We start from the raw sequence: 25,572 nt of genomic DNA, 5'->3' as shown, positions 1-25,572 counted from the left end.
GAGAAATGAGGCTCAGGTCAACAAGATTCCTCCTGGGATTTGGACGGCTAACTGGGATGGACCAAGTGGATTACCACAGCTTTAACTAGGCTCATTGCATCCTTGCCAGCTGAATCACAAAGGCACTTCTCTAGAAGGGAAGGGCTCCACCCTTGCTAGGAGTTTAGAAACAAAGCTTATGGCATTGAACAGGGGGTGTCAACACTTCCCCAGGAAGCTAAGATGCGCCACAGCTGCACGAGGTGACTGCTGAGTGGCTGAAGACTGCGAACAATTGTTTTCCAAAGACAAGCTCCAGCTCACACTTGCTCACATATACAGATGTATTACCCAAACACTGTCTGAGAAGCAAAATTTTATGTCTTTGACAAAGAAAGAGCATTTTGAACTGGGGATTTACAACGACCAAGAGACAACAGAAAGGTACAATCTTTTGCATCCAAGCAGTGCAGCAGTCTGAGAAACGATTATCACTGCGTTCCTTGAGGGCATTCATCAGAATTACAATGAGAAACTGGAAACTTCCACTGTGGAAGGGCAGGGCTGGCACAAGTGTGAAGCGGGCTGAAGTGCTCCTCCAGATCTCCTGGTTGTTCTCTCCTCCCAGCCAGCCTGTCAATGACTCGCCCCTAGACCGTCTCTCTCTCCTGCATCCCACTCCCCCCAACATCAAAAGCTAACCCTGGGGAATGATCTAATCCAGGGGCCGGCTAACCTTCTGTAAAGGGCCAGAGAATAGGCTTTACAGGCCATGCAGTCTCTGCTGCAATGACTCGACTCTGCCACGATAGTGCAGAAGTAACCAAAGACAATATGTAAATGAGCCGCGTAACTGTGTTCCAACAACACTTTTATTTATGGACACAGAAATTTGGATTTCATATAATTTTCATGTGTCATGAAATGCTCTTCTTATTTTGATTTTTTTCCAACCATTTAAAAATGTAAAAATCATTCTTAGCTCACAGGCCACACAAAAACAGGTTGGCAGGCAGAATCTGGTCCCGTGGCAGGAGTTTGCCAAGTCCTGATCTAATCACTTCACACTCACTGAGGAGTAAATGACTACTAGGGTTGAAAGTATTACCTCCCCCAGGTGACTTGCATGTAAGGGAGCCAACAAAATCCATTCTTTCAATAACTAGTTATCGAGCACCTTCTAAGTGCCAAGTGCCATGCTGGACACTTGAGATATACTGGGTGACCCAAAAAAGACCTGGTCCCTGAATTCCTGTAGCTGATGGGTTAGCAGGGAACTTCCCTAATTGTGTTATGTGAAGGCATATCTGAGCAGGGAGAGAGGATCTTAGAATGACCAAGAGGCTCCCCAGGATGCCAAATCCACACCCCCGAGCCCAAAGAGGACCTTTGCAAGCCCAAAGGCTGACCTGGCCATAGCGCAGCCCTGCCATTCCAGATGGGTGTCTTCTAGTTCCAGAATTCCCTGGGGAATCTACAGCTGCTTTTTCCCTGCCACACGGTTAGATTTCAGGACTGCTTTACCTGTGGGTACCTTGGAAAGACAGATGCTTTTTGTTACAGAGGTGAGGAGACCAAGCCAAGGAAATAATTGAATGATATCAAAGCTCAAACCACAGAGATGTGATGGGATTAACATCTGTTCCCAGGCAAATTTACCGATGATAATTCAGAACTTTACATTTTCTGGGCAACAAGACTCATTTACGCAGAACGTTTGAAAATTCTGTTGTTCTGTCTCCCCAGCCTGTGAAGGGCGCAGAACGCAATCTGCACTTGCTTATTTTGTATCTAAGCAACTGTCAGATTCCATATCTACTAATAAGAAAGGGTATAATTATACCCTGATACTTTAATTAGTAGCAGATGCCTGTGTTTGTGAATAAAATGTAAGATTTTTAGAGGCCCAAAATCTCAATTATATGCAAACTTCAGGTGCCTAATGTTCAGGTCTCTAGTTCTTCTGGTTGGTCGGTGAGGACATAGAAGTCCAGACAGTGGCCTTTACCAGATTTGGGCACAGTGAGCAGGGCTAGGGGCCTATTTGCATGTGATTTTCATATCACTGTGTAATATATGTAGACATTCTCTAGCAATTTTCCAGTTACGGCTGGTGACATCTTTATTTCTAATTCACCATTTCTTTCTACCCACAAAATCTGCTCGGAGAAGGAGAGGTGAGAACCTGGAGAATTAGGGCAGCCTACCGTCAAGTGGGGTTGGGTTACAGCTTGGACAGCATCATCCAGAGGGTACGTTTGAGCTCATCTATTGCAAAAGGTGTATTTCCTCAGGCAAAAAAAAGGCTTTAAGTTTACTAGCTTGGTTTATTTTCCCCTCTCAGAATTCAAGGCAAGTTCCTATAAATAAAAAAATGAAATTTGCTTCCTCAGGTCTGAAAGCACTACCTCTTGTGTTGAGGCCTTTGGGGAAGGACAAAAGTGATCAAACACGTCCTTGGAATTGCTAATACTGCTGCTCACTCACTTCCACCTGGTAAATACACAGCCCCCTAGGGCTCAAAAAATTATCAGAATTCACACACAACAAAAAAGGAAGTAAGAGAGAGGAAAACTAATATAATGTAAAAAATAAAAAGAAAGAAAGAAAGCGGGGGGGGGGGGAGGGGGGGAGCGGATAGGAAGCCATCCTTCTGCCCCTGTAATTCACTACTCACCAGCAGAGTGACCTGGGCCAAAAGCTGATCCATAAACTGGATAGATAAGCTGATTGCTGAGCCATAAACTGATAGAGACTGTGTTTCATGCTCCTTGTATGGCCTCAGTCCCTGGCACAGAGTGGGCACTCACTTAAGGCTTGATAAAATAAACCAAATGGAACTTTCTGGGCCTCAGTTTTGCCATCTGAACAAGACAGGAGAGGGACAGGACAATCTCTAACATCCATTCCATAATTCTACAGTCTTATTATCAGTAGGCTTGCAGACTTCTGCAGGGGTCAGCTGTCCAGCCAAGTCTAAATTTTGGTTAGAGACTGAGAATAACTTGAAAAAGTCCAGACCCCAAACTTAAATACTAAAATCTCTAAGAATAATGTGTCCCCACCCACCTGACATGACTCTAAGATGTTTTCAGATAGCACTCCCACCAAATAGTCAGGAAAACATTATTGTTTCTTGAATGGATTCCCAATACAGTTCTCCAACTCTTGGGTCCACTGACCAAATGAGAGAGTTCTGCTGGAACCAAACACTACAGGATAAAAGAGCCGGGTTCTATAAGGGGACCTCACAATTTGGGGAATTTCATGACACCTTCCTTTGCCTTATTTTCTTTGAAACCAAGTTCCTCAAGTCCAAAGATAGACTCCAGCCTCTCCAACATGGGTATCACAGGGCTCCACCCTCGAGTTTAGTCCCAGGGAACCCATGGAGGGAGAAGAAGAAACAACCTTAGGAGCCAAGATAATTCTGCTTATTCTTTTCCCAGTCTGGATTTAGCCAAACAGCTGGACACAGTGGGGAAGGAGAGGTTTGATCTGAACACTTCTCCAAGCCCTGCTCTGTCCCTTCAGAGCTGAGAGGGTGTTACCAGAGCAACTGGGCAGTGTATGGGCATATCCTGTGAGCCTAGTGCAGGGAGGGAAAGGATGCTCTCATTCCCTGCAGGCCAGCTTTGACTGATCATGCTGCAGACTGGCTGCTGCTGCCTCCGCTGACCTCAGGGAGCAAAACGTAGTGGATTGGGAACTTTTAACCCACACTTAATTCTCTTCAGCGTCACCACACCCAGCTGCGACATCCCTCCCCTGTGGGGAGATAGCGTGTGTTTAACACTGCTAGAGGCAAAAAAGAAGCAATTATTCTCGCCCAAATCTCTCATTCCACAAAAACCTTCTCTCATTCCACAAAAACAAGCCTTCTCAGACTTGCCGGTGAAGTCTCAGTTTCTTTAACATCATCCCAACAATCTCCTTTCACGACCCAACAGTGCTTAGCCACCCCCTGCCCACCCCCCACGCCTTTATCATTTCGTCTTGACCCTTGGCAGTGACAGAGCTTCGCGTGTTTTCTGCCATTGCCTGTCCATCCATTGCCATCTAGCGTTTGCACGCTGTCAGATCTGCCAGCTCTCAGGCAGTTGCTGAGAGCATGTCTTGCAGCTATTTTGTTCATTCCCCTGGAAATAAATACTAGGTGTGGATTTGGCTTTGACCACCACTTGCAGGGGAATTTCTGACTCTGCAGACGCAACAGCATGGAGCTTCTTGGTATTACAGCTGACCCGGGCCTCGTTCCGAAGAAGCCCCCGAACTAGCTTTCTTGAGCTTGTAGTTTAGGAAAGATACCTCTGGAGCAGTGTGTCTCAAATTTTTACGTGATTTGAATCACAAAGGGATCTTCTTAAAATGTAGACTCTGATGCAACAGGTCTGGGGTGTGACCTGAGACTCTGCATTTTTAACAAGCTCCCAGGCAATGCTGATGCTGTTGGTCCACAGACCACACTGAGCAGCAAGGAGCTAGAAGGGCAGCAGAGACTCATCAAGCACTAATTAGCAGGAAGGTACTCAGAAGGAGCCTTAACTCCGTCTCTGAATTGCATAGCGCCCCCTGCCCAAGTCCACAGGACACCCCTGCTCAGAGTGTGCGAGAAACTTGCTGTTGTGGGCAGTGGGGGGAGTACTTACATGCCTGAGCTTGGGGGTTAAAACATGACTCTACCACTCATAGTGTGGCCTTGGGGAAGACGCTCACCTCTCTCATCCTCAGTTTCCTCTTCTATAAAATGAAGACGTAATACTAGTCACTGAGATAATATACACACAGCAATAATTAGCCCATGCTCGGTGGGTGCTGCATGCTCAACCTTACTCTCATTCATCGTTAGGAAAGCTTCAAGTTCCCTATCTCACTGCCCCTTGACTGCTACGTTGTTCTATGAGAGATGATGAGTATGCAAATAGAAAGGGGCTTCCCCAGGCCAGAAGAGCAGACCCTTATACTAAGAAAAGCTGGGAGGTGGAGAGGAGGGATATGAGGAACACACAAGGCAATAGTGCTGCTGCCTTCTGATTTCTGCTGAAGCCTCTGGAAACTGCTTTGCCAGTTATAAATGGCTCTCCGAGGGAATGCCATAACTGATAGCCCAGCTCAGGGGCCGTCATGGGGCCATGCACACACACACGCCCCCTTCCACTTGGTAACCATGGCTTTTATTTCTGCACAACCACCCTTGTTCCCACCCCACTGGGCACGAGGTAGAGGGGGAAGCAGGCGGCCAGCCCCAGCCCTGGGGCCTTTGTGCCCTCCAGTGAGCAGCAGCGGCTGGCACCGTGGGGAGTGGGTGCCACCAGGACAAATGTGGGCAATGGGCAATCCTGCTCAGTTCCCACACTGAGGCCCCAAATGGCTGACAGTGTAAGGACTTAGGGAGGACAGGAGTTCATTTTGTTTATTCAAGATGGTTGTTTTGACCAAACTAACCTGCATCAAAATTCCCACATAAAGGAATAAAAATTATAAACTTTTTTTAACATAGTTTATTCCTAGTTCCAACTTCCTCAACCTGATGGCTAGAAAGTGTTTTCTGCCTACTAAATCCCTTTGTTATTTGAAGCCATAATCGGCCATGGGAAGCAGCCATAAACTGAAGCTTTAGAAGCACAGAGAGGTGAATACATTTGATTGTTCTAATTCTTCCCAAGGCCTTTTCCATTTTGTTTTTCGATATTTGAATGGCAATTCTAGATAAAATTATTTTATTTAAAAAAAAAAAAAAAAAAGAAAGGCAGCATATTTTTGAAGGGCCAAGAGCATTTTACAATAAATCTCCAGGGAGCCTTAGGAAAAATGACTTCAGGGTTACAGAGGGGATGCTGAGGCAAGTCCTTCAAAGCACTGGTGTGAAAACTTCTAGAAGAGGTGAGCTCAGAGCAGGCCAGTCTTATCTCACTCTAAGAAGATGCCTGTGGGGGCGTCTCCTACTGATGATCTTTTGAGATGCCTAGAGCTTCCCCTCCCTTTCCTCCCTACCCGCTTTCCTGTTATTGAACTTAAACTATGTTCCTACTGACTCAAAGATAGATACCTTCCTCCATCCTTACCACCACTGACAACCTTCTGAGGACCTTGTACTGGAGGACACTGCCATTCGTCCCTCCAAAAGTAACCCCATCCTGAGGCCCGAGGGGCAAGAGACAGCTCAAACTCCACACAGTGAAGGGCTAGGTCAGAGGAGCCTACTGCCCACCTTGCAGCCCTTCTGATGAGAGGGGAAGAAAAGAGGTTACAGAGGTGTACTCTTTCCCATGTGTAGGAGGTCAGTATGGCTGACGTGGAGAGAACAAGATAGATAGTGGGAGGAGCTGAGGTCATAGAGACCAGAAGCCAGATTATCCAGGGCCTGGTGGGCCAGAGCAGGGATTACTGAACATGCCAGGCACATCTCTGTCACAGGGCCTTTGCACTTGCTGTATGCTCTGCTCTGAAAGCTCTTCCCTCAGAGATCCATAAGGCTCACTTCCATTTTCCTGGTCCTCATTCAGAAGTCTTCTTCTGACTGCCCAGCAACACTTTATATCCACCCTTCCTCCTTTATTTTTCCTTCTTAGTATTTATCATTACCTGCTAGACTATATATTTTTCTGATTTGCCTTGTTTATTGTCTGTCTCCCCTACTTGAATATAAGCTCCAAGAGAGCAGAGACTATTGAATCCCAAGTGCCTAGAACAGTGCTCAACACATGGTAGATGCTCAACAAATTTGTGTGGAATGAATGAATGAGTCAGGGAGCCTGGGCTCATGATCAAGCCTAAACCCTCAAATCATACCAAGTAGTCATGGAGCACTCACTGTCAGCATGACGTGTGACATGTGCTGGTGCTACAAGGAATTCAATCAGCAATAATGCATCATCCCTGTTTCAAAATGCACACAGTCTTATTTGGTAGACAAGTCACAAATGTCAGGAAAATTAAATAATAACAAAGGATTTCCCCATTTGTGACCCATCAGGATTTTTTGGTCTCTCTAAGACAAAATCCCTATGGTCTAGGATGCTAGACTTTCAGTTTAATGGAATTAGTGATCCCCTACGCACTGGAGAGTCCTCCATCCTCAGCAAACGACAAAATGCTCTTAATACGTACATGAGATAGTCTTACAGACATGAGAGGACTAGTGCAGAGGTGTGCTGGCATGTTCAGTAACCCTGCTCTGGCCCATCACACCCTGGATAACCTGGATTCTTGTCTCTACGACCTCAGGTCCTCCCACTATCCATCTTGTTCTCTCCACGTCAGCCACACTGGCCTCCTACACATGGGAAAGAGTACACCTCCGGGACCTCTTTTCTTCCCCTCTCACCAGAAAGGGCTGCAAGGTGGGCAGTAGGCTCCTCTGACCTAGCCCTTCACTGTGTGGGGCTTGAGCTGTCTCTTTCCCCTCAGGCCTCAGGATGGGGCTACTTTTGGAGGGACAAATGGCAGAGTCCTCCAATGTCCTCAGAAGGTTGTCAGTGATGGTAAGGATGGGGAAGGTATCTCTGAGTCAGTAGCAACATCAAATTCAAGCTGACAAAACAGTGAAAGGAAGATAGGCAAAGGTTTAGTGTATTAAGAGTTAAATAAGAATTTTAAATCATCATAAAAGATATACCCCAAGCAGATATGTTTGAAGTTACCACGTGGACCCTAGAGAAGATTATTACCAGAAGAGTCGGGGGGTGGCAGGGGTCACTTAGGGTCACTTAAAGCAGGACAGGTCAGAGAGGAAGGACTTTGGAGCCAGAGTCTCGGTTTCAAGCCAAATTGAATACTGCCTATGGAAAGACCTGATCTCCCGCAGAAGAAATGGAGGAATTTCCCTGAGAGGGAAGGAACCCTCTGACCCATTGAGGACCTCACTAAACCCCACAACATCATGCTCTGGAAGCTTCTCCTCAGAAGCCACCTCTCTCTCAGAAGTGCCTCGTTGAAGCATCCAGAGAATTTCGACCCGCTTGGAACACCTACACCGTGCTTGGTTTCAAGGACAGCAGCCTTCATTTCCCAGGAGATTTTCCCCTTGTCCTGTGTGTGAGAAAAGCTGAGCCTCAAGTGGCTTTTAGGACTAACTTACAGCTCATGCCTGGTGGAGCAGGCCTGTGTTCTCACCCACTGCTTCGCTTTCCATCTCTCATTCATAAGTAACGCTCACCCCCACTACCAGGCTCAACGAGTCTCTCCTTGGCAAGGCTCTGTTGTGTTGAAAGTCTGCAGATGTGAGCAGGTGTCATGCTTGGGGGAGAGGGAAGACAATTATCTACCAAAATGTACAGCCACCAAAATAGCAAAGTGGTGAGTCACCGACAAATGCCAACCATGAGGATTATGACAATGATATCATCACAAAGAGGAAAAAATAAGGAGGAATAAGAGGAAATATTCTCAAACTCATCTTGTCCTTAAAAGAGTTGGGATATGAAATGGGAGTGAGAGAGCAAGAAATTGCTCTCAGCAATGAAGATCATTCAGCAGAACATGACAGCATCCTCACTTCCTACCAGCCCCTCAACACACCTCCTCTTGGAAAAGGGGGTCTCTGCTGCCCTAAAGGAAATTCTTGAGATATTCATTCAGCAGACATTTTCCAAACACCTACTACGTGCCAGGCTCTGTGTTCAAATGGATCAAGTGAGCCTCTAAAATAAAGGAGTCCAGTCTTTGCAAGGTACTCAAGTCTGATTTCAAAATTCCTACTCACAATCTTATCTCTTGCCCATTTTTATCTTAAACCTGCCTGAGAAAGAGCTGCCACCTAAAAATCAATCCTACTCAACTCAGTTTCCAAAGAGAGCAGCCTCACGCACCCCTTGGAAGAATCTATTATATCCTGTACATGACAACACAGAGCCGTGAGGGAGGAGAGTATTCCTTTAAAATCTAACAATAAGAAAGCTCTAGGCCGGCCCCGTGGCTTAGTGGTTAAGTGCGAGAGCTCTGCTGCTGGCGGCCTGGGTTCAGATCCCTGGTGCACACCGCTTCTCCAGCCATGCTGAGGCTGCGTCCCACATACAGCAACTAGAAGGATGTACAGCTATGACATACAACTATCTACTGGGGCTTTGGGGGGAAAAAAATAAATAAATAAAATCTTTAAAAAAAAAAAAAGAAAGCTCTGCCCTGTGGCAGCTCTTTGCACTGTGGGGAGGTGGAAATTCTACCTCCATCTAGCTGCCCCCTCCTCAGGGAGTCAAGACAGCAAAAGACAAAAGCTGTGGCCACACTGTGGGGCCTTGTAGAGCCAATGAGGGTCCTTTCCCAGGAAGAGTTAGGCTTCAAGGTCACCACTCCCTTGTGGGAACAGCCTTAACATCCTGCTGATTCCCTTACTAATTAATGAGTTAAATAAATCTTTGACACTTTCTCATCTATATTTGAGGGTTTGGAAATATTTTTTGGTGGAGGAGGGGGCAGTGATGATGCAGCTGAAACGTGCATGGTTGGGGGTAGGTGTTTGTTTGTAGCAGCTCCTTGTTATAGTTCAGGATCCACCCATCAGGCCCTCCCAAGCTCCTTTTGTTTATAATTTTTTTCTTCCTACCTGCAAATGTCTCAATTCATCCTCTTTCACAAAGAAAATTTATTGTAAGTTCCTGATCTCTTTTCACTGAGGAGAAAGGAAAAATAATATTGTTTCCTGCTTGGAGATGTATCAGGAAATCCTAGAAGATAAAATTAAATCTGAGATCAGTCAAAACCTAAACAAAGAGTAGAACCAAACTGCAGGGCAGAGGTCTGGAGAGAGCCCTGCCACCATTCTGGCAAGAAGGAACATGGGGCAGAGGGTACTCAAAAGCCAGGAAGCCTCACCAGGTGACCCCATCCCCTGGCTCTGAAAGGGTGCCCCTGGTTGCCCTTTCTGTCCCAAGGCCTTCTCTTCATGATAATGTTAATTTTCTTAAACTTGCTCTGATTCATGGTACCTGATGTGTTTTCCTGGTCTTTTCACACCACCTTTCCCTCAGGAGTGATATCAGCAATGAAAAGTGAGGAGTTGAGAACATGCTTATTTTAAACGAGCTGAGGGGGCCGGCCCCGTGGCTTGGTGGTTAAGTGAGTGCGCTCCGCTGCTGGCGACCCGAGTTCGGATCCCGGGCTCCCACCGGCGCACTGCTTCTCCGGCCATGCTGAGGCCGCGTCCCACATACAGCAACTAGAAGGATGTGCAGCCATGACACACAACTATCTACTGGGGCTTTGGGGGGAAAAAATAAATAAATAAAATCTTTAAAAAAAAAATAAACGAGCTGAGGATAGCCTTCGGGGATTGTCAAAGAATGGCAATTAGCAGCTAAGCGTTGTGTCCTTCCTCTGTCATTTTCTTTAACTCAGTAACAAATAAGTTAGGTTGATTTGGGATTTTCTTTTTTCATTTTAAATTACAAGTGGCTGAAGCTTAAAATGTCACAAATACAAAAATAACATCTCTACATTTGCAGCTTAAAGGCATTTCACAGGGAGAACTATATGTTCTGTTTCTCGACATTTGTTTAGCTTACATCACTCTTTCCCATCCATGTCCTGCTGATGAAATCACTTTCTTTCCTGTCCTGGTTTGGCTGGCTTTCTCATCTTCTGCAGGACTTTTCCTCTCTCAACATCCCTCTCTCCTCCAGGTTCCAAACCTGCCCATCTGAGTCTCCCCAGCAGCCATGTTTCCAGCACAGCCTTTAGCCCAGGAAAGCCCGCCATCTTGTACACAGGATCCAGTCTCCTTAGATTACGGGGTCTTTCTTCCTGATCTCAGACCTGTCCCGTCACTCTCTGGGCTGATGCCTGGTGGTACAGTAGTCAGAGCTGAGGCTCAGGTGACTGAAGACCTGGGCCCAGCTCCAATGCCATCATTTATCAACTAGATGATAGGAGCAAATCAATGTCTTTGATTCTGTTGCCTTGTCTAGGCAATGTGGGTGATGACAGCAGCCACATCTCAGGGTTGCAGTGGGGACCAATGAGATGATTTATGAGAATGCACATCAAAGGGTCTGGAAGGCACTAAACAGATGCTAACTGTTTTCTTTCACCAAATGCCTGGCCATGATTTCTCTCACTCAGAGATTTCCTGCTAAATTTTCCTAAGACAATCCAACAGGTCATCTGCTCCCCGGAATAAGAAAGACAGCTCTGGCTGATGCCTAGAGGACTTGAGTCCTGGCTTCTTAGCAGCTGTCTGGCCTGGAGCAAGTATTGAGTCTCCCAGGGCCTCAGCTTCCTCATCCATGAAGTAGGGACAACAAACACCTGCCAGTCTTTCTCGCAAGGTATCAGGAGGATCAAAAGAACATTTTTTTGTAATCATAAATTTTATAGAAATGAAAGGCATTGTTGTTTCTTAATTTGGAAAAGGGGGAGCAGTGCTTGGCTTCTGTTCAAAATTTTTTCCCATGACCTCCTGTCTCTCCTTATAGGAAAATTTGACTCTTAGAAGATTTCTCCTAAGAAAGCTTATTCATTCATTCATTCAGTCCATCAACAAAAATTTCCTGAGCACCTGCAATTTGCCAAGACCCTCTACCAGGTGCTGGGCATCAAAGTTGAATAAGACACAGTCTGTGCTATCAAGACAGTTACAGGCTAGTGGGAGAGACAGACAAACACCAGGTGAGATGGGCTCCTATGGGACAGGAGCTCTAGAAACACAGAGGAAGGGGGGCCAACTCCACCAGGCAGATCAGGGAAGCCTGTGCCCACTTCATTAGCTGTCTGAGGCACGGCCAGTTACTTTCCCTTTCTGGACCACAGAGTGCCCCTCACATGAAAAATGAGGAGCTTGAGGTAAACAAGCCCTAAGGTTCATAAATGAGTCTATCATGTCCTGTTACTCAAAATCCTATTACCAAGAAAAAATTGAAGATCAAAAAAAAAGGTTCTAAGCCTCAGGAGGCCTACATGCTCCAGTCAAATTGAGATACCACACAAAAATTCTCTCTCTCTCTCTCTTTCTCTCTCTCTCTCTCTTTCACACACACACACACACACACACACACACGCACACACGCACACATGCACGCACATATGCATGCAGGCACAGCCCATTCACCATTCACCCTAAGGGGATCCGGCACATAACTCGTAACCAGTCAGCCTTTCCTCTATCTCCCCGCACTCTTTTGGTCATGGCTGAAAGGTGTTGCAGGGGTTTTCTGGATGCAGCTGAATAAATTCAGTCTAGCCTGGCACAAAGCCGCTGAAGTTAATATGGACTATATCATAGCTTCAGGAGGCAGTTCAGGACTTTGAGCTATTTATAGACTTTTCAATATGCGGAGCTGTTGCTTTACAATTTCCATTAACTCCTCAGAGGTTTGAGCTGTCAGATTCATTTCCCAGTTCCCCAAGGAATGCTGACCTTCATTAACCTCATTAGACCATTTTCTTTTGGGGTTCATTTTTCTGTATATGTAAAACACTCAACATCTTCATAGACCTGCTCCATTTACCTTGTACTTCTAAAGCCAGAAAAGTGAAAAGGAGTTTTCAAATTATAAGAATTCTAAGCACCCTTCTCCAAACAGCTTTCAAAGTAAAAAACTCACCATGAGGACATGCAATTATAAGAAATTATCCATAACCATGTATAAGCAGTGTTTTACATACATACAAAACTAGTAATATGCATGACTTTATAAATGTTTACTTAATCAAACTGTAAAAAAGACTATATATGTGTCCTGAGATCTAGTTCTAGCTCTGCCACTGACTCTCTGCATGACCTTGGGCACAGCTTTCTACCTTTCTGGGTTTAAGTTGCCTTGCATGTGAGATAAGGGAGTTGGACTAAATCAGTGATTTTTAAAAATTTTGAGCTCTAGAATTCTTTCTTCAAATGATATTGTAGAGGTGCTCAATATATAAAAGAGATGCTCCAATATGTAAGGGAGATGCTCCGGTGGCCCCTGTGAGTCCTGAATCCCACCTGATTAGCCTCTCTTATCCCCATCCTGGAGCCCCCAGAGCATCTCATGGAACCTTTGGGGCCCCCTGGAGCACAGATTGAAATCCATTGAAAAGAGCGCATTTTAAATCCTCACCAAATCCCAAGTTTTGTTATTTTCATTGCCAAGTTCTTGCCTCCATTAGCCCAACTACCATCTTAGGATGTTCTGCTGTTTAAAACATGTCAAACTTATAACAGAGAAACCTTCATGACAAAAACTCATAATGGTCACTTCACTTGGGGTAACCATGCACAGCTCAGTTCTCTCACCCCACAGCACCGGAGTATGGGTAAGAGACAACCAACAGAAGAGACCTCACTCCACAGGGAGATACCACAGAGTGGGGAGATTGGAAAAATGGCTCAAGATCTGAAGTGATAATCCAGATCTCCCAGCACACAACAGAGCACTTCTCAAATACATGGGTCCACCCACCTGATACCAGGCACTGGACGAAAATGCCAAGATGAAGGTGAATCCTCAGAGGACGTCACCTCCACTGGGAGACATTATCTGAGTATACTCATACTCAGACCTGTCTGAGTATGAGTAACCCAATGGTAGAACCCTGGCAGCTGTGGACAGAGTAGACACAGTGCCATTCCTAGGCCCAGAGCTTCCAAGCCAACCCTCCTAGATGGGGAGAGACCACTTTAACTTCCATCCCAAGTGCATGGCACACAAATGAGAGCCTCCAAAACTCTGAGGGTTCTTTAACCCCGGCAGAGTCTCTGCAGCGTCCATAGTCCTCAGTCAAGAGATTAATTTAAGGAAGTGTCTGTAGGCTCCATTGACTGTTCCACCAGGCAGACAATCTCCCACCAGATATGATGAGGAAAAATAGCAACTCGTCCATTACTTCAACAGACATTGAATGCCTACTATGTGCCCTGAAATGTACCAGAAATTAAGCAATAAATAAGATGAATATATTTCCTGAAAAACTACCAAGTCCAACAAACATTTATCAATCTTCATGTTGTGGAACTTTCCAGCATTTGACACAATTGACCACCCCCTTCTTGGATCACTTGCTTCCCATGGCTTTTATAGACAAAACTCTCATTTTTCCACCGACCTCTCAGGCCTCTCCTCTGCCCCTTTGCAGCCTTATCCTCCTCTGTTTGGTCCAAGACTCTGTCCTAGCATCTAAGCACTCTCTTCCTCTCACTCAAGGCCAAGTGTCTTAACCTGGGGTCCCCAGGCCCCTTGGGAGTCAGTGAACTTGGATGGGAAAAAAGATTGCATCTTTAATTTTCACTCACCTCACTGAAATTTAACAATTCCTTCAATTATGAACACAGACAACAAACCACAGCAGTATTTGCAAGACCTTTGATTTGTCCCCAATAAAAATACCAGGTATCTGCATCTCACAGGTCTCAAAATCTATATTCACCACTACTTTGAAATTATAGTGATTATTCTAACTGCCACTGGGTATTGTTATTTAACGAGTTGATAAAGAAGCATATATACTTCTTTATCACAAATTTATTTTTAATATTTTGATAACTATTTTCAATGTAATTGCTTTCCATTGTTATATTATGCGTTTTATTTCACACATTTAAAAACATAGGCATCCTCAGACTGCCAAAGAAATCCAAAGCACAAAAGAAATGAAGAGCTGCCTCCCTAGGGGGTCTTATGTGTGACTGTGACTTTAGTTATTGCCAGCTCACACACATGCATCTTCAGCTTAGGCCCCTCCTCTGAGCTGCAAACCTGTGGATCCAACTGGTTACTCAAGAGCAACCTGTAAATATCTCAGTTACCTCAAACTCAACATGTTCAAAGCCAAATTCATGGTGACCCCCTCCCAAACTCCTCAACCTTGCAGGGAATGCCCTGCATGATATAGCCCGAACTCCCCAGCCTCGCGCTGTGTCCATCCCTTCACTCTCTGCGCCCCAGCCCCCCTGCCCCCTCCTCCGCTTCAGTCCTTTGTACCCCACCTTCTTCCTCCCACCTGGAGTCGGGTCAGAGCTGCCTCATTCCACTCCCTCCACCCTCAGCTTTTGCTTCATTAACATTTGCTCTCCATATCTCAGATCTCACAAAGACTTCCGTGTCCCAATTCCCCTGTCAAATTGCCCCACTAGAGAGACTCACAGCATAATGTAACCCTCCTTTGTAGAACTACCTCTGCTGCAATTTTACTTCTGTTTTGGTAATTATTTCTTAATGTTGGTGTTCCCATCTGATTATAAATTCCCTGAGGGAAGGAATTGGCTCTATTTCTATCACCACCATATCACCAGAACCTTAGCACAATGCCTAGCACATAACGGCATTCAATAAACATTCATTAAATAGATGACTTAATTGATTAAAGTCTATGGAGTCTACAGTCTAGGAGGAGACAGATATTAAACAAACATTCAAAGTAATAATTATGTAATTCTCACTGTTAATAGTGGTACTAAGAGAAGAATGAAGTGCACTGAGAACCTATAGCTGGAGAAACTGATCTAGTTTGTCCAGGTTAGTCAACAAAGATTCTCCCAAAGGAGCAATGTTTATGCTGAGGCCTCAAAGGTGAGGAGCAGTTGGTAGCTGAATAAGGGAACAGCATCTTAGGTAAAAGAATCAGCATGTGTGTAGTCTCCAGTGCAGGAAGAGCTCGATGGTTTCTAGGGACCAAAGGAAGCCCTTTGGGACTGGAGTGCCAAGAATGAGAGGACAGGTAGCCAAGGTGAGACTGGAGAGGAAGCCAGGGACCAAATCACAAATAATTATATAGCCAGGGTCAGGGATTGGGGCTGGGGTAGGTTGCAAAAATGGCTACAATTTTACCCCTACCTGGATCTAGCCCCTACGCAAGATGATTTTGCAGCTCCTCCCATCAAGACGTGGAATCTATTTCCTCATCCCTTAATCTGAGCTGGCCTTTTCTTTTGCTTGGGCCAAAAGAATGCAGAGGAAGTGATGTGCCAGTTCTGAGCCTAGGCCTCTACATACCTTGCAGCCTCTACTCCCTCTTTCTCTTAGAATGCTTCCCAGATCCTACAGGATGAGAGATTATGTGGAGCAAAGCCCAGCCATCCAAGCTGAGTCCCTCCTTATCCAGCTAGTTCCCAGCTGACCCACCAGCTAAGCCCAGATTCATGAGTGAGCCCAGACAACTCCAGAAGAACCACTCAGATGAGTCCAGAACAAGTTACCAATCACAAGCCATAAATGCTTGTTCGTTTTAGCCACTAAGTTTGGCACAGTTTGTCATGCAGCAAAAGCTAACTGATACCATGGTTTATCCAGAGATCCATGGAAAGCCATTGAAGGGATTTAAACAGCTGAGTGACAGGGTAAGATGTGCCTTTGTAAAAATTACTCTAGCTGCTACAACAATGTGCGGAGAAGGGGCAAGATTAGTGGGTTAGTGGGTATTGCAGTCACCCAGAGGAAGGCGATGGCCACCTGGCCTAGGAGGTAGCTGTGGACATGATGAGAAGTGGACGGATAGAGAAGCGCTGCAGGAAATGATATCAATAGCACTTGGTGACTGATTCGATGCTGGCGGTGAGGAGAGGGGGATGTCAACAATGACTTAGTTTCTGCTGGAGCAACTTGGAGGATGATTTGTATTAGTCAGGGTTCTCCAGATAAACAGAACCAATAGGATGTATCTATAGATATAGATACAGATTTAGATAGATAGGTAGATAGATAGATAGATAGATAGACAGACAGATAGATAGATACAAAGAAAGACATTTATTATAAGGAATTGGCTCATGCAATTATGGAAGCTGGCAAGTAGAAATCTGCAGTGTGGGCCAGCAGGCTTGAGACCCAGGAGAGCTGATGGTGCAGATGAAGTCCAAAGGCAGTCTGCTGGAGAATTTTTTTTACTTGGGGGAGGGTCTATCTTTTTGTTCTACTCAGGCCTTCGACTGGTTGGGTGAGGCCCATCCACATTATGAATGGCAATCTCCTTTACTCTACCAATTAAAATGTTAATCTCATTCAAAAACACCCTTGCAGAAACACCAAAATAATGTTTGACCAAATATCTGGGCACCCCTTTGGCCCAGTCAAGTTGGCACATAAAATTAATCATCACAGTGGTGCTGCCAGTTACTGAGAGGGGGAGGCTGAGAGGAGCAGGCTAAGGTGATGAGCTCAGGGAAGCACAAGGCTCAGTAGACAGAGGGCATTCTGGCCAGGCCTAAGGCATCCCAGGGAATCCTGAGCAGTGGCAGTTGGTTTCTTCCATCCTTGCTGTCATTCCATCATTTGCTCATGGTGTGACCCTAATACTATGGTAGCCACTGAAGAGACCAAGGAGAATCAGACAGCACAGCCCCCATCCTGACAGACCTTAACAGCCTAGTCGGAGGGAAAAAAAATGGAATTCAAAGAGAATGGACCCCAACTGGACTAATGGAGGAGACCCTGGGGCCGCCCTTCCAAAGCAGCCTCTCACTGCAGCCATGGGGCCCTTCCAATGGGCAGCCCAACTCCAGGACTGCCCTGCCCAACAGCCCATGGGCCTGTGTGCTGCATACAAGGCCCTTCAAGGTCTGGGGCCTATCTGCCTTTCTCTCCAGATTCACCTTCCCTCACTCCACCCTTCAAGGAAAGGGCAGCAGGAAAAGGAAAGGACAGTGATTAAGAGGATGGGCTTCACCGTATGGCTGCCTGGGAGCAAATCTTTGCCCCACTGGTTCTGGGTTTCTCTGCCTGGGCAAGTTACTTGACCATTCCCCAGCTTCCTCATCTGTGAGGTGGAGATAAAACAAGACAGACTTGCGTGTGGTGAGAATTAACTGAAATAATGCTTAGCACAGTGCCTGGTACTTAGTGAGTATGCAGCAAGTGTTAACTACTATTACGAAATTACTGCTATCATTATCATTGCTATGGGCTTTAAAGTCCAACAAACCTCGTCAACTCCCTATTAACTACTTATTAACTATGAATCTTGGACACTTAACCTCCCTGTGCCCTAGTTCCTGAACTGTGAAATGGGACAATGATTCTTACCTCTCAGGGATATTCCGAGGACCAAAAGAGACAAAGCAAAGAAAACACAGAACATTTCCTGGCACTTGGTAAGTGAGCAATACATTTTAACCAGGAGTAGCACGGCAGTGTGGTAGTTCTCGAAATGCACCATGCTATTTGGCACTTCTGTGACTTTTTTGTTTGGAATGCCCTTGTCCATCTGCCAAGCATCCATTCATCATATGAAGCCTGCTCATACCCATATTCCCCTAGAAGCTTCCCTGATACCCACCTCAGCCCAACCCCCGTCTCCTGGGTACACCTGCTATCGAGGATATGCCTCTATCACTGCCCATGGCTCTTCACATTGAGGATACCTGCCTATCTCTCTGATCTCCACGAGTGTCCTGGACACCAATGGGCCTCCAGAGCCCAGGCCAGGGCCTGCAACACAGCAGGAGTCCAGTAAGTACTGATAATGCTGAACCAGCTGGGCAAGAGAACATCCTGGACTCATAGGAGGTCTACAGCTGCAGAGCACACAGCCCCTCTGGACATGGGTCCTTGAGAAAGGCGAGGAGACACCAAGACCTCAGGGAGGCAGCCTCTGTGCCCTGTCTCTTCCCCACCACCCCACCCACCCCCTGTCCTCCAGCCTCCCCGTGGCCTTCCCCAAGAGCGCAAGAGGGAGGCCAAGAGGAAGTGAGAGGACCTGGAGGTGAGGAGATGCCTTTGGGCCTTCTCTCCTGCTATGTGGCCTGAGTCTTCAGGTTTCCTGAGGCTCCAGCCCAATCCTTAATGAGTTGGCAAGAAAAGATTTCTCAGCCCAGTTTGCTGCTCCTGCCAGAGTGAAAAAAATGCTAAATGGCATCTCTGCTCACACTGGGCCTGCCATGTTAAATAACACACCAGCAGGCTGGGACTCGTGTGAACTTCAGCGCACCTTCCTGCCACTCGCACTCCCGTAATTGGCCAGGTCTCTCCAGGCAGGCCCTGTCCCCTGTGCTAATGGCCTCACAGCCTAGCACCGCCAACGGCTTTGTGCACTTACTCAGAGCTGTCCGCAAAGCTCTCAGGGCTCTCCTCCACCATTAATTCAAAGTTCCTCCTGTCCACACAGACCCCAGGAGGTAGGCCTGGAAGCTGCAGCCTGCACACCAGAAGCCACCTACCTGTCCTATTAACTGTCTCGTCAGAACTGCTGCGTGTGGGAGGGAGGGATGGGGTAGGTAGGAGTGGGCAGAGAGACGTTCGCTCTTTTCTTTTAGAAACCTTACACAAAACGGAAACTGCTCGTTCATTCACTTTTTCTTTAGAAATTTACTGAGCACTCACTAAACGCCGAGTTCTATATTAGCTGCTAGACTCACAGTGGTGAGCAAAACACGGCCCCCGTTCTCTCTGGTGGGGTTTGCAAGCTGGTGGTGGGGTCAGATTGGAATCAAGGAATCACAAAAATGAAGGCTTAATTCTGCTAAGTAATAGCTGCTGCAAAGTTCAGAGTGACAGTGTATATCCTCCACGATAGGACAAGAGGCCCAGACTGAGTCAGGAGCTTGGAGTTAATCATCTCCAGAGATGCTTAAAAGGCATTTAATGAAATTAGGTAGATTCTTAGAATGATTTCATTCTTAATAAAAATAAGAACTACTTTACAGACTATCTTATAAATCTTTAGAAACTGTTAGTTATCCCCTGTATTCATCTTTTCCTTCCACAGTAATTGAACACTTGAATATTAGCTGGGTACTTGGCTACCTAGAATAAAAACCACATTCTCCCAGCTAGGTATGACTATGCAACTAAGCTCCAGACAATGGGATATGAGCAGAAATGGTATGAGCATCTTCCTGGACAATACACCTATAGGGAGAGAGAATGTCCATTGTATTCCCTTCCCCCCTTCCCACTGGCGGAGGAGTGATCATGGCTCCTGGTGCTGGAGCAGCCACCTTGGACCACAAATGGAAAAGGAACTTTGAAGAGAACAACAATAAGTAATCCTAATTTAAACAGAATTTGGTACCCGCAGGTAGAGAGTCTCAAGTAGCGAAGCCTAAAATGCGACATTGTCCAAGCGGAACTGGTAGGACAGCAGATGGCAAGGATGCAGACATGATATTTCATTGCCTCTAAGAAATGTGCATCTTTTAACATTTTAAATGTTAAAAGTGTGCCCATTTTAACATTTATGAAATTGATTTGCATCTTACAACTGAGAGCATGTTACAATTGCCATGGGCCATTTTTACTTTTTAACATTGTTGAGTAAGATGTATCTAGCAATCACTAACATCTTACTTAAAATATGATACCACAGGCTGGTCCTCTGGTGACTCTTATAATTCCATACAAAGCTCTTAGTTAAACCATCACTGGTGGTATCTTGGAAGACAAACAACCTGCCAATGGAGGTGAAGCATTAGGGAAAATTCCAAATTTTGGTGGGCATTAGCTGCCTTTTTTTTTTTTTTCACTCAATGTTACTAGAGAGATTAACTCAGTCTAGAGCCAGCCAGTCACAAAGAGAGATGGAAGGGGACATAATTCTTCCAGGAGAGGAAGTACTTTCTGTCTATGGCCAGCAATCCAAGTTGACTGGGAGTCCAGCACTTTTATGGCCTTGAAGAATAAAAGACAAGGAAGAAAGTTTCCCACAGGCAGAGCTGGGGACTTCAGCAGACAATGAACAAAAGCATTTTTCCCAGAGAGCAGAAAGAGGTAGTCTGAATGGACTAAAGATGAAATATGTTCTACAGCCAGAAAAGGGAATGTTTGCCATTACAGCCCAGCGTAATCTCTGCCATGGACCAATGTCTACAGCCTTTCCCATTTTCCCTTTTCAACGTGGAGTTCCTGTTGTGATTAGCTTGTGTCCACTGAGTCAAGATATATCAGCTATGTTGCAATTAGATCATTATCCTTTTAGTTTAAAGACGATCAGATCAAGGGAAGCCTATCTTGATCTGTTGGACAGAACTGTGCATCATCCAGAGATCCTGGCCTTTGACCCAGATGCAGGAACCAAATGGGACTCTGTTCCTTTTAGGAGATGGTGAGTACATTCTACATAGAGAAAAGGCGCACACAGGTACTTGGCTAGCCCAAGGAACTGGCTACAGCAGAGGCTGCTACTGATGGATGCTTCCCTAGTGTGATAGATATATCTATCCCAATTTTCTAAGCAGCCTCATGTTTAATGAGAAAACACAAGAAGCACTCCCATTAAAGTCGGGAACAAAACAAGGTTGTCCACCATCACCCTTACTATTTAACATAGTTCTGAAATGTTAATAAACAGAAATACAAAGTACAAAAAACTTAAAAGTGAAGGCAAAGTTAGCAAGATTTGTAGTTGGTATGAATATCAACTAATAAAAGTCCAAGAGAATTAAATGAAAATCTATTGCAAACAACAAAATTTTTTGTAGGTTGGACAGATACAAAATTAAAATAGAGAATTTAATAGCCAGTTAGAAGGTATCATGGAAGAAAATATCTCATTTGTAATAACCAAAAAGGATAAAATACATAGAAATAATCTAAGATGTGAAGAATCTATGTGAAGAAAATTTAAATTACCCCTGAAGGATTCACACAAAAAAAGGATTTACATTAATGGGGAAGGTGTACCATATTCTTAAATAGGAAATCCCTCATATGGGAAAAAAAAAAGCAAAATTTTTCAAGAAAAGTCTTCTTTTAAAAGCAATGTGAGAGGACCATCATATATTAAGATATACTACAATACTACAGTAATTAAAATAATATGGTACTGGTGCATGAAAGGACAGATAGATCAAAGGAACAGAATTTTAAGCCCAAAAAAGATCCATGAATAAATGTGAGTGTGTATAAATAGATAAACATTTGACATATGATAAAGGTGATGTTTTGAATCAGTAAGAAAAAGACTTTTTCTACAAAATAATGTTGGGAAAACTGAATAACCAGATAGCAGGGCTGCCACATTGCAAATATTTTTTCTCAATTTGTTTTTGGTTTTTTTACTTTGCATATGGTATTTTTTGCAATGCAGGTGTTTTTTATTTCTGTTTTTGTTTTATGTAGTCAAATACATTGATCTCTTTTACTATGACTTCAGGGTTTGTGTCATTCTTAGGAAAATCTTGCCCATTTTGAGATTAAAACAATTCTCATATGTTTTACTAATACTTTATGACTTTTATTTTTTTTAATACTTAAATCTTTGATCTCTCTGGACCTAATCTTGTTGGAAGATGTGACATAAGGCCAAGTTTATTTCTTCTGGTCTGATTTCTCAGAGAACCATGGGGTGTTCCGAGAAGAAAAATGATTCTTCCTCTGGTTCTAGGACAAGAACATGGTCCCAATTGCAGGGAATCAAACAGCCTGCACTGGTCAAAGCCACCTTCTTCAGTACTAACTCTGAGACTCTGCACAATCACACGGGTTGTCATCAGCGGCCCTGAATTGCCACCTAGATAAAGGTCAAAGGCAGGCTGAAGGCACAGTGGACCCTGCCCTGCTTTTCACTCCAATCTCACTCTGGCTTGCTCCCTGCCCCAGAGCACCCTCATTTTGTTGTTAGTACCATTGAGTCAATTCCGACTCCTAGAGACCCCGTGTACAGCAGAGAAGAACCCTGCCTGGCCTTTCTGCACCACCCTCTCACCTTCCTGCACTGTATCAGACAGTGCTCCACTGCTATTCATAGGGTCTTCACGGTAAGTTTTTTCAGAAGTGGGTGGCCAGGTCCTTCTTCTTAGTCTGTCTTAGTCTGGAAACTCTGCTGAAGCCTGTCCATCATGGGTGACCCCACTGGTATTTGAAATACCAGTGGCATAGCTTTTAGCATCACAGCAACAGCCATCACAGTATGACAATAGACAGATGGGTGGTGTGGTTCCCCGACCAGGAAACAAACCCGGGCCATGGCGTGAGAGCGCTGAATCTTAACCACTAGACCACCAAGCACCCTCATTATCTGGGATGAAATGCCTGTGCTTACTGGAATTTGCCCTTCACCACATTTGCTGCCTGCCTAACTCCTTTTTCAAATCTAAACCCAGCCATTACCCCTGGGCTGCCTTGCCTTACACAAGACACACATAAGTTCCCCACCAACATCCCTCCCCCTGGGCCACATGTACATGTCCCCAGACCCCTCCACACACACCACTACCAAAGCAGAAAGCACATTCCACGTTGTGCTGTTCACTGTTGTGTATCTTCCCCGCTGGACTCCAAACAAATGTGTCTGCTGCTGCTTCTATTCCTCCACCGAGTGTGGAAGGATGCTGAATAAATGATTCCTGAATGCATGAAGACCTTCCAACCTTGCTCCATTAGTACATATTTTTCTAACACCAAGAACGGTAAAATCATCACGCAGAATGTGATGTTCATAGCAGTGGTACATGTAATGTCCAAAGAAAATGCAAATTATAAATGCTCATCGCTTACAGAGCTGATATTCAACCAGCCATTCTGGGACACAACAGCATGGTATTTGGTAAATATGGCCCAAATTACTCTTGTCCCTGTATCAACACCTCTTTTCAATGTGATTTTGCAGCACCTTCCATCCAGAGATCGAATCTATCTCCTTGTCCTTGAGTCTGACCTTGAGACTTGCTTTGGCCAATTAAGTGTGGCAGAAGAGGCATTGTGCCCATTCCAAGCCCAGGCCTCAGGAATCTTTGCGTGTTTTTGCTTGTTTGCTTGGAATTCCATCCAGCCACGTGAAAAGCCCAGGGTAGCCTTCTGGAGGATGAACTACACACAGCCAAGTCATCCCCATCACACCAGGTGACCTCGCAACACCCAGAAGCAGATTGTCTAACTGTCCAGCAACAGACCACAGACACATGATTGACCCTAATCAAGACCAGAAGAACCACTCACCTGACCCCAGCACAAATTGCCCACCCACAGAACCAGAAATTAAATGCATTGTTTTTTGTTTTTAAGTCACTAAGTTTTAGAATGATTTGTTACACAAAATCTAATTGATAAAATTGGTTATTAAATTGTCGCAGTTCTTCCATATCATTTGGTAAATATTCACTACCCAATCCCCCGCCACCAACAAATGGACCCTTGGGCCACTCTACAATCAGCAACAAAAGAGTTAATGCCCTGGGGCCGGCCCCGTGGCTTAGCGGTTAAGTGCGCGTGCTCCGCTGCTGGCGGCCCGGGTTCGGATCCCGGGCGCGCACCGACACACTGCTTCTCCAGCCATGCTGAGGCCGCGTCCCACATACAGCAACTAGAAGGATGTGCAGCTATGACATACAACTATCTACTGGGTCTTTGGGGGAAAAAATAAATCTAAAAAAAAAAAAAACAGTTAATGCCCTGTCTAGCAGAGGCCTCCAGGACATGTTCTGCTTCAACAGAATAGCCTGGTCTATTATGACTAATCGATGTTAATGACATATCAGTTGTTAAGTATTTTTAAAATACCTCTGATCAAACAGGAATGGGCAAGTCAACTATAGCACAGCAGAGTATTATACTGTCACTAAATATAACTGTGTGGGGGAGGTTGGGAAGTCAAGGTGGTGGCGTAAGCAGACTGGGAACTCACCTCCTCCCGTGGACACAGCCAATTTACAACTACTCGTGGAAAAATTACCCCTGAGACAGAACTGAAAACTGGATAAGAGGAACTCCTGCAACAACGGACAATCCTAACTGAGGTAGAAGAGGCAGAGACTCCCTTCTGGAGAGGAAAAACGCCGCCTTCACAAGCCGCCAGCTTCACGGCCTCCGAGAGCAGCTCACAGGTCCGCAGCCTCCCTGGAGGCGCGGGGCCCTGAGCCGGGGAGCGCCCCCGCTGTGGGCATTTTGTGGACCCAGCACAATCGAGACGAGTGGCATAATATCTGACTGTGCCTGCTACTAAAACATTGCGGAGTACCCCCAGAAAACCCGGTTCACAAAGAAACTAAAACCAGCTCTTAAAGGGCCCACACACAAACTCACCGATTTCAGAAAGCATCCTAAAATCACCAGAAAGAAAGGTGCTGTGGTGAAAAGAGACTCACCTAATAGGCCCTGAGTGCATCTCGGTGAGGGGTGAGACCCCTCCAGGGACTGGGACATTGGCGGCGGCCATTGTTGTGGCCTGGTGTGGGCGTGCTGACACAGACACCATTGGTGTTCTCCCTGGGGCCTGCTAGCCCAGGGTCTGCCCCACCCGCTAGAGCACCCATTTAATCCAGCTCAGCCAGGGCAGGCAGCCCACCCTAGAGACTGGCCCCACCCAACAACAAGCCCTCAGGCAACTTGTGGGCCTGCATAGATTGGTGACTGGATTCTCTGCAGCCTGGCAACTGATCCGACTTTAGCGGGGCAGGGTGTCCACGAGGAGCCGGTGGAGAGTGTGGGGTGGTGGTGGAGTGGGTGGGGCTCCCACCTTGGAGAGACTGGGTCCGCTTGGGGAGGTCGGGGTGCGCACATGGGGCAGGACGGTGTTGACTGTGTTTGTGGACCTGTGGGCGGCAGGGATTGTCAGCTGCAGAAGACTTGTGCTTCTCAAAGACCCACGTAGGGGGTTTGCCCCACCTTCCAAAGTCTGAAACAATTGGGTGCTCCTGTGCCTGAGGCCAGCCCCACCCAGCTGCAATCCCCAGAGAGCTGACAAAAGACCAAATAGGCTAGAGGCTTACAGCAATTGTAAGGCAGTGAGCCTAACAACCTGCCACGCTGGGGG

General features: G+C 45.7%; 1 long non-coding RNA gene across 3 annotated transcripts in view; it reads right to left on the bottom strand.

The window, feature by feature from the left end:
• Nucleotides 1–24,994, bottom strand: part of LOC147917006 (uncharacterized) — a 185,921-nt gene extending 160,927 nt beyond the window's left edge. For all 3 annotated transcript variants that reach the window (XR_015552358.1, XR_015552357.1, XR_015552356.1), the window contains exon 1: nucleotides 24,905–24,994. This is a non-coding gene — a long non-coding RNA (uncharacterized LOC147917006). The remainder of the gene's footprint in view (nucleotides 1–24,904) is intronic.
• Between the last annotated feature and the right edge of the window lie 578 nt (nucleotides 24,995–25,572).

The sequence above is a fragment of the Ceratotherium simum genome, chromosome 5 (genome assembly GCF_057802395.1).
Source record: "Ceratotherium simum simum isolate JZ-2026a chromosome 5, ASM5780239v1, whole genome shotgun sequence".
Classification (NCBI taxonomy): Eukaryota; Metazoa; Chordata; class Mammalia; order Perissodactyla; family Rhinocerotidae; genus Ceratotherium; species Ceratotherium simum.
Note: the sequence above shows the minus strand (reverse complement) of the source record. Positions and strands in the feature narration are given on the sequence as shown.